General features: G+C 43.8%; 1 long non-coding RNA gene across 1 annotated transcript in view; it reads right to left on the reverse strand.

The window, feature by feature from the left end:
* Positions 1-8224, reverse strand: part of LOC123370699 — a 92190-nt gene extending 83966 nt beyond the window's left edge. Inside the window, exons 1-3 of the long non-coding RNA XR_006579511.1 lie at positions 8118-8224; positions 7444-7500; positions 5662-5744 (exon numbers count right to left, since the gene is read on the reverse strand). This is a non-coding gene — a long non-coding RNA (uncharacterized LOC123370699). The remainder of the gene's footprint in view (positions 1-5661; positions 5745-7443; positions 7501-8117) is intronic.
* Positions 8225-8548: the final 324 nt, after the last annotated feature.

The raw sequence follows: 8548 nt of genomic DNA on the forward strand, positions 1-8548 counted from the left end.
GCAATCCTAGTGAAGACAAGGCAGTTATAATGTCAATCTGCATTATCTGGTGAAGGTAAACCCTAGTGGGGAGCGTAGGGTTTTTCTTCATCAGCTAACACAAGTTAAAATTACAGCTGCTTTGTCTCCACTAGGATTGTAACATGGTTTAGTTTAACATTGATTAAAAACACACCTAGTGAAGCCGCGTCCCCAGGGAGGAGGATGCTGTAGAGTGATAGCGGCCCATTATCCATCTTCCAGTTCCAACATTTTAAGGTATGAATGGGAGGTTTGGTCTCTAATGAGGGGAGCTATAGCTTCACTGCAAAAAGGGTGTGTTTTACACTGAGATAACTAGTCTAGTGGAGACAAGCCATTGCAGTTTTTAACCTCAATGTGAAAAGCACAAATTACTTTGTCTTCAGAAGAATTTTACCATGGCAGTTCCCACATGTAATCTAAAACCTGGTAAAAACCCACTTTTCCCCCGTAATGTCAATGCATCCTTATAGATTGATTCTGGTACTGTGGAGTTATAAACGACAGACCTGATCTTCAGTGTGATGAGCTCTAACAGGAATAGATGAATGTCATGCTAGGAGTGGGTGAATACACTGAAATGCACCCCAGGCAAATTTTGCCCAATGGAACAAATGTTGACGTGTCTGCATAGTTGTATTAATAGCCTTCCTGAGGAATCATTAATCTGCCCTGCTGAAGCTGACCAAAGGAATGATTTTTATTTCATATTCAACCAAGGCCAGGAGAAAGGTCTATTGTCATTTGAAGATATCGGTATATTGCAGTCAAAGGGCAAATTTTCGGTCTGTATTTTCAACTTGATTATCTGGAGATTTCTAAGATGCTTTTCACAGCAGGGTAATACTCAGTTGTGTTTTAACAACTTATAGCTGAATATGGCCCTAGGAACTAGTTCACAAGGAGTATGTCTACACTGTAGTGTAAGCCCGTGCTTGAGCCTAGGCTGAAGCCTCTCTCCCCTTGTGTCTACACTGCAGTTGGGCTAACCCAGGGTCCCAGGACCCTGCAGGGCTGGAGGGTCCAAGCTCAAGTTAAGCTGGGACTCAGGGTCCAAGACCTATTGCTTAGAAGCGTAGACACAGCTCCAGTTGACTTAGGTCTTGGGAGTCCGCTGGAAATATGACAAAATTCCATGTGACAACTTCCTTAGTCCTCTCTAGGCCAACAATCTGCAATCTACTCTATTGAAAATGGGAGCCACTCCCACCCTTTGCAAATGGCAACAGCTCAGGTCAGTATTAATTCTCTTCTGATCACTGATCTGCAAGCCCACTGTCAGACAGCCTCCTGGCTTTGCAATGGAGAGTGAATCCATCAACCCTTTTGGAAAGCAAGCTACTTCCTGGTAACATGCAGGACAGGCAGTAAAGTTTTCCCACAGTGCAGCACAATCATAGGGCTAGAGCAGCCACATTTCAGAGGCAAGGGGCCCTAGGCATGAGGCTATGGCTACTTTGACTTGGGGTGATGCTCTGCTATGTGGACGTCAGAGCCCTAGGTTCAAGTACAGGTTAGAAAAGTCTTAGCCTAGAGTTAAAATACACTGTAGATGTTCAAGTCAAGGGTTCCCCAACACAGGTTAGCTGACTCAAGTCTCATTATCCCTGGGCTTATATTGCAGTATTGACATACCATTAAGTAACTAACTGCCCCTTTAAGCACCTATGTCCAACATTTAGAATCCACTAGCATTCACAAAACACTGCTCAACTGCCAACTAATCTTGTAAGTGCCTAAATTCCCTTGGAACCCAAATTTCTACTAGTACAGTCCTCTAGATGCCTAAATGTTTATCAGTGGGCATGCACAAAAGTGCCTGAGAGCTGAAACCACCAAGCAATTCAGTGCCTAACTCATGCGGAAGCCCAGTGGGATTCACAAACTGCAGCTTTCAGCATCTAAATAGCTTTAACCATCTTTAAAGATCCTTTTGAAAATGGGACTTACGTTCCTAAATCATGTAAGTGCTTTTGAAATTTTCCTCCCTGGGACTGTAACTATGATTATTTGCAAAACAAAAAGATAATGGGTTTCATTACTAAATTGAGCTCAGTATCTCCTGTGAACTAGGTTTACACATAACATAATACAGTATTTTTTATTATTATTGTCCTTGTGGTTATAGACCCCATTTTACTGCTTTAATCCAATATACCACATGCTGCACAAGACAAAACATTGTCAGGTAATAAAGTGCATAGCATACTATGATACTCCAGCATGTAAAAACCTTTGTTATAGTCATTTCTCTGCACGCATCTCTGTTTTCTTTGCAATGTGTCCAAAACACGGGTTCAAAGGGGGCTCTGAACTTTCCAATGGAAAAAAAAATGTTTGAGAAAGTTTTAGATCAGGTCATTTGAGTAAGTGATCAAATATAAAAACAAGACATCAACATTCAGGCTCCAGCCCTCAGTTCCGGTCCAGAAGTGTTGCGCTTAAGTCACCAAAACCAGGCCCAATCTACACAGACTGTCACTGGCCCACAGGGTCCCTAATATCCCTGGGGGTTGTTGGAGTATAGGAATGCCCTGGCTATAGCCCCAGAACTGGCAGCTGGAGGGGTGGTGGATGTAAGAGCCTCTACAACACCTCGACACTGGCTAGGGATCCTCCAGCAGCCTGCCAAGCTGGCTTTGGGGCTGCTTTGTGCTGCCTGAGGACTGCAATGCAGCGCGCTGGGGAAGCAGGACCTCAGTGTTTACTTTAACAGACGAGGTCAGGGATTTGACGGCAGTAGCAGAAATAAAGTTACTTTCATTTTAGTTCCCAGAGGACACAACTGTCTAGTTACATTCCCCAGCCATTCTGTCCTACAGAAGATTGAAGGCACCCAATACTTTTTAAAATGAATTAACTTATTTGATTTCACTGAGGAGGTTGGTTCCATTTCCATTGCTGTTTCCAGACATGCAGATCCTTAGGGTTACGCTGGATGGCTAAAGCATCACCTTACTGTATTAAGGGGTTGGGGCTCAGCTGTGCCTGCATCAGATTTAATCCACTTTCCCAGATGGAGGAAATGAGTAAACTGGGTGATTTGACCCAGACATGATGAGATATAAAAAGGCAGCATGTGGTCCAGGGAGATGGGAGAGCCAAGTAGCAGGAGGTTGGTGTCTGATGTCCTATCCCAAGGGAGATGTTTGAGCCTAGGATAGAGAGCTAGAAAGAGATTTGAAAGTGACACCAGGAGGGAAGAGAGAGGAACCCAGGAGTTAATATGCCAGAGATGAGCAAGAGGGCAGGAAGTATAGGAAGAAGCCCTGAGGGAAAGAAGCAGAGCAGCATGTAGCCATAGGCAGAGCAGCCCTAACTGTTTTGCTGGCAAGGATGGAAAAAGTTTCCAGCCACCCACCCCTAGCTGCTGAGCAATTAAAAAAAAATAAAAAAATCAATCTGACCAATTGGAGTGGTTTAAAAAAAAATCTTGAACAGTACAGCAGTCTGGAGCCCAGGCTGCCCACCCACCCACTCACCCCTAGAACTGGGTCCTGGCTGTTGGGGCAAGGCAGCCCCATTGGTTAAGGTTCCCAGGCTGGGCTCATCGAAGAGCACAAGGGTAGGTTCCCACTGTACAGCCCCAAGAAGGAGAGTTTTGGAGTCCCTATCCCAAGAGGGGAAGAATTTTGAGCCCAGAGGACAGGCTGAAGAGGGGGTAAAGGTGAGCAGAAGACAAACCTTTGGGGCAGGATGGGCTGTGCACAGCTTAAGCCTAGGGCAAAAGACTAGTTGGGCGTCTGTTTTATTGGATTTTGATACCACAGAAGCAGTGGACTCTTGTGACTTAGCTGGAGGGGCCGAGTCATCTCAGCAACTGAATTGAGCTGATGACTGGAAGAATTAGTCAGAGCTGCAGGAGGGGAAACCTAGGCAGAGTGGCTGCATTGCCCTGTGGGGGTTACACACTGGGACTGCACCCTGTGACATGTCCAGTTAAAATGGGCATATAACAGTTTCATAGTGATATTTGTATGCAGTGGAAAAATTGACATCCAAGATCTACTTGTCTTTAGTATCTTATTTTACCAGGTCCAAAAGGAGATCTGTGTGTAACATACCCTGGTAAGTGGTCATTCTAATTCAGATTGGCTTCTGTTAGCTAGATCACAACCAGACATGCTGAATCTGGTGTAGGGGAAGAACCTCCTCATTGCGTAGGACTTCATTCTGCATGTCTGGCCTTCCTAACCACCGGGCTCAGCAGCAGGTCAATCGTGCCTCAGACTCATTTGATAGCCCTCTCTGGGACAACAGACCTGCTAAGGAAGATCACTTCAGTAGCTGATTTGAGTGCTTCTTTCATCGTGACCTATAGAATAGCAGGAGACAAGGATAGCACGGCCCATACGGGGGGTGGATTACTAGAAGGGGAATCTTGTTGCTGAGGAGACTGAACATTAGTATTCGGACTTGCTGCCTTTTATGAGTGCACGCAGCACTTAAGTAATTAAGGGCTTGCCTACACTTACAGTGCTGCACTGGTGCAGCTGTGCCACGGTAGTGCTAAGTGAAGACACTACCTATGCCGATGGAAGAGCTGCTCCTGTCAGTGTAGGGAATCCACCTCCCCAAGAGATAGAAGCTGTGTCAATGGGAGAAGCCCTCCCATTAACATAGCCCTGTCTATGCCGGGGGTTATGTTGGTTTAACTGCATTGCTCATGGGTGTGGATTTTCTACATCACTGAACAATGTATTTATACCAGTGTAAATTTATGATGTAGACCAGGGGTCAGGAATCAGTCTGTGCCAGTGTCAGCATAATATATTTGGACAGTTTTGCTGTGGGTTTCCTCATTAAGTTCCCTCCCTCTCACACTTCCCTGTTGTGCAAGGGTGCATGGTGCAAGCAGGTGAGTATTGATTCAACCAGAACACACATGCTGTGGCAAATGGTATTTAGCCTTTGACGTTCAGCTTTGACCTCTCCGCCTCCGAGACACAATGGACTGGTGAGAAATGCCTCTCCACCCCATCTCCATGAACAACGCCCTTCATTTCGAGGGATGCCACCCTCCCCTTAGCCCCAGGTGCTCAATTATTACACACATGTGGTCACAGAAGTACCAAGTAAATGGACCTGTCTTGAATCTACCCATGTTTTTAAAAAACAACCCTGATGTTCTCTCATTCTTTTATCATAAATTATTCCATCAGAAATACAGAATCATGGAACAGAGATGAGACAAAGTCATTTCCACTAAAGAATTGAATCCCATGTCTTTGTAAACTTCCTGGATTCATAAATTTTTTCTGTGCCCTTCTGTTGGGACCTTTTCATACACTGCATCCTACACTTGTGTCCTGGCAGGTTGAGATGTACAGAAAAAAGAATATGACAGTTTCCTATTAAGGGCAAAAAATGTTAAATACATGGAGAACCTCAGATGGAAGGTGCTATCTCGGTATAAGTTCCTAGCATGTGTGGCTTACAAGGACAGGTGACGCATCTTGGTCTAATGACCATTTGGTTTGCTCACAAGGTTTTCAGTGGCAGACTATAAAACTTGATGGATTTAGTCATATTCATTTGTAGATAGTGTTTTATGAAACATATCCTGGGGAAAAAAATCTGCAATAAAACCAAGAAGGGAAAAGCTGAACATACACTTCTCTTCTAGGATTCTTATCTTACCATTTGCCAGAGCAAAGGTCTCCTGCAGCAAAGGTCTCCACAATATACAAGGTTGGGGGTCTCAAATTTCTCAAATACATCTGCTTCAAAAGAAAAATATTCTTATTTTAGAAACGGACAAAAACAATGCTCCTTGCAGCTCCAGTCAAACAGAGTCAGACTGGCTACCAGAACCTCTAGTCATATGTAAAAAGAAAAGGTTTATCTTGCTATTTAACCATTACGTTTTCAGCCACAGGGCCTTGCTCTTTTGTGTTAGGTTTATCTGATAACATTCTCTCTCTTTGCTGTGATCCAATCTCAGGAAGTTTAAAATCAACACATACAGATAGCTTAGACAAAGCACTGGAACAAGGGAGATTCCTGTGAATTTTGGGCCTTTTCCAATTCCCATAGAAGTTAATGTGAATCTTTCCATTCACTTCAACGGACTTTGGATCAAGCCCTTCAACAGGAAGCTGGGGTCAGGGTAAGAATCTGCACCTTCTAGAAAGAGTAAGAAAAATGAAACTTTTGTTTAGAAAATCATATGTGAACTCCTAGCTAAATTGGCAATGCTGGGGGCACTCTGGAGACGGAGGGAAAGGCAAGAAGAGAGTCTTAATTTTAAGTTTCAGAGTAGCAGCCGTGTTGTCTGTATCCGCAAAAAACAAAAAACAAAACAAAACAAAAACGAGTACTTGTGGCACCTTAAAGACTAACAAATTTATTTTAGCATGAGCTTTCGTGAGCTAAAGCTCACTTCTTCGGATGCATAGAATGGAACACACAGACAGGAGATATTTATACATACAGAGAACATGAAAAGGTGGAAGTATGGTGGTATGCATACTTCCACCTTTTCATGTTCTTTGTATGTATAAATATCTCCTGTCTGTGTGTTCCATTCTATGCATCCGAAGAAGTGAGCTTTAGCTCACGAAAGCTCATGCTAAAATAAATTTGTTAGTCTTTAAGGTGCCACAAGTACTCCTGTTTTTTTTTTAATTTTAAGTGTGTCTCTTAAATTGGTTTCAAGGGGGGCAGGGATCAGCATTCATGTTGCACTCCCCGTCAGTACCCGGCCCAAGCCAGGGAAGTTAATGATCCAACCAGCAAACCAAATTTGGTGATGAATCCTAGTCACTTGCCACCCAAGGCATGTTGTGCATACACTAAGAGGAATTCATTTCAAGATAATAAAGAGAAGGGGTGGGGTGCTGGAGCTGAAAGGAGAAAGTACACAATTCTGAGTATTTTGCAGTTAAAGCACCACTAATCGTGCAAGCTGGCCAAGTTTTGCCTAAGATTTCTTGTTTGCATCCCAAAAACACATTGTACAAAACTCAGATACAGGCATGCTTCTGAAAATGTGCCCCATAAAGCCCCATCAACACCCTTTTGCTAATTCCTGCAGCATGCAGAGCTGCAGCTGGTTGCAAAGGAGGCAACACTCAGCAGTCTCTTGAGGATTCTCCTAGAACAACCGTCAGGACATTTCAGTGAAAGCCAGCTCCAAAGCCCATTGTAATCACTGGGATTCTTTCCATTGATTGACAATGGGTTTGGACTAATGCAATATCTACACTGAAGGAATCCCACTGCCCCGCCTTCCTTATATGCTGTGGTTTTGTCTGTAATAATAATAATAAATGGGACAGATACTGCTAAGATTTCAATCCAGACCATCAAAATCCTTAGGAGATGAGGGTGAAAGGCCAGGCAGCCTACAGAGCCACCCATCAGACGTTTCTACAGGACCCAAATAAATCAACTTGAAATGAACAAATGCATGACTCTTACCTGCTTTGTTTTTCCCTTTCTATGTTGTGATTGTTCTGGAAAGGAAACGCTCTCCCCCTGCAGAGCAAAATACAGTCATTTCAGTGTATCCTTCAGCACATGCCGCCACATGATTCTCATGAGTTATTTGCTCTTCATTAACTGTTCATTAGTTTGATAAGATAATTTCTAGGATAAACTGATGATTCAGCTCCAGAGAAGGTCAAGGAAAAACCAGTGTGAAATCTCCATCCTGGGCTGGCCTTGGTGAAAGTGAGTGGAATTTGGTCCATCATGTTATATAAGTAGCTCAGGATCAATATGATATGAAACAAATAGGTCAGGGCCACCCGTAATTCCACTTTTTATCAGGATCATTGAAGGAGCTGGGGAGATTAAAACTTCTTTAAATGCCAGCGGGGAAAAAAATCTGTTATATAAATTAATATATGATTTTGTATCAATATTGTTAGGGCCAGCTCACGATACAGGCTGTTTTTATTTTAGTGATTGTGGCAGTCACTCCTGGATTTGCGGCAACCCACTGCTGTAGCCCCATTCGGTCACAAAAGATAAAAGGGGTTTATTGGGCTGTCTCCCCTTTCAGGCAGGGCAACACTAGCAGCAGTCGTAGGCAGCAGCAATGGAGAAGTCACGGGTAGCAAATCACACCGAGAGTCCTGCATCAGGCCTACCTTCTCTCAGGGAGGTGCTGGCAGCAGCAGTCTCTAGTTAGTTCCTGGCTACAGACAGCAATGTCGTCAATTCAGATAGTTCTTTGGGGGAAGGGGGTAAAGTCTGTATGGCTGGGTCAAATTTCAGAAGTGTCATGACCACACAGCCAAAGTAGGGTGACCAGACAGCAAGTGTGAAAAATTGGGACGGGGGTGGGGGGTAATAGGAGCCTCTATAAGAAAAAGACCTAAAAATCAGGACTGTCCCTATAAAATTGGGACATCTGGTCACCCTAAGCTGAAGCGACCCTTCAGACTGCTCTGGCAGCAGCTGTACTGATTAGGGTTGTCAAGTCTCCAGGAATTAAAGAATATTTTTTAATGAAGCATTAAGTCATGTGATGAAACCTTCAGGAATACTCCCAACCACAACTGGCAACCCTAGTACTGAA

Source organism: Mauremys mutica, chromosome 5 (genome assembly GCF_020497125.1).
Source record: "Mauremys mutica isolate MM-2020 ecotype Southern chromosome 5, ASM2049712v1, whole genome shotgun sequence".
NCBI lineage: Eukaryota > Metazoa > Chordata > Testudines > Geoemydidae > Mauremys > Mauremys mutica.